Source organism: Oratosquilla oratoria, chromosome 22 (assembly GCF_046742065.1).
Source record: "Oratosquilla oratoria isolate Oo_2021 chromosome 22, ASM4674206v1, whole genome shotgun sequence".
In the NCBI taxonomy this organism is placed as follows: domain Eukaryota; kingdom Metazoa; phylum Arthropoda; class Malacostraca; order Stomatopoda; family Squillidae; genus Oratosquilla; species Oratosquilla oratoria.
Window position 1 is genome coordinate 30,242,762 of NC_134798.1, and position 1,284 is coordinate 30,244,045.

Here is a 1,284-nt window from a genome sequence, read left to right on the forward strand (position 1 = left end):
CAGAAGAACATACATACATACCCGTGTCAGAAGAACATACATACATACAAATACCATCGGCTTTTCTCCCTTACAAGGGGGGTAGCTAAAGTCAAAGGCATAAGTCCACTTCCACGTATTTCATCCACACATACTCCACTCCCCTTCACTACCCCTCACTCCCTCTTTTCATGGTTCCTCCTGGATGACGGGTCATCCCTACATCTCGCCCACTGCCTTGGGACAGAAGCAATGTAGCAAGACACAGCACACCTACACCAAGACTGCTTCATTTAATCGGCGATCCCCCACTCTCCGTCGCCTCATGCAGAAAAAGAGAAGACGGGGAGAAATCCCTTCGGGTTGCGTCTAAATTTAATTCATACATACTCCCTCATCCCCCATCCCCCATCCCCCACCCACTCCCTTCCATGCATCACAGCATCATCTATACACAATCATTCTCCATTAACCCGTATCTTCTGTCTTCTCCCTTCCTTCCTCAACAGACATTCCCCTCTTTCCAAATACCCTTTTTACCCAATCCATCCATCTCATCCTTGGTCGTCCCTTCATGTTCACTCCTTCCACCTCTGCCTTCCAAACTTCTTTGACTAATTTTTCTTCACTCATTCACTCCAAACCATCCCAATACTCTTTTGTCAACCCTATATCTCAACTTCCTTTCCACCCCTGTTCTCCTCCTCACATCCTCGTTTCTCACTCAATCGAGCCTAGTAACCCTTACCATACTTCTCAGGCATTTCATCTCATACCTATTTAAACTCTTCCTCTCTTCCTCTTATATGTTCCATGTGTCTGGCCCAATACAGTGCTTTCGGCACAATCATTCCTTCGTACAATCTCCTCTTAGCATCCATCCCCAAATGTCTATTTCTCAATACATTTTTTAATCTCCAAGGCATATATTTGCTTCCCTCAATCTACATTCTACCTTCACCTTCTTTCTTCCCTTTCCTGCCATATTCATCCCCAAGTATCTAAAACTATCCACTTCCTCCAGTCTCGCTCCCTTAATACTCACTTCCAATTTGCCTCCATATTTTCCCCATGTACATCTTACTTTTACCCACATTAATCTTCAAATTCCTTCTTCCCAACACCTTCCCAAATTCCGTCACTAACTTCTTTAATCCCTGCTCTCAGGAACAGAAATAATGCAACAAAATACGGCACATCCACATTAAGGCAGCTTCACTAACAAGGCAACCCTTCATTCTCCGTCACCTCATGAGTTATCAGTTAAGGGAAACCCTTCTCCACCTACTAATTGCAGGAACTTTT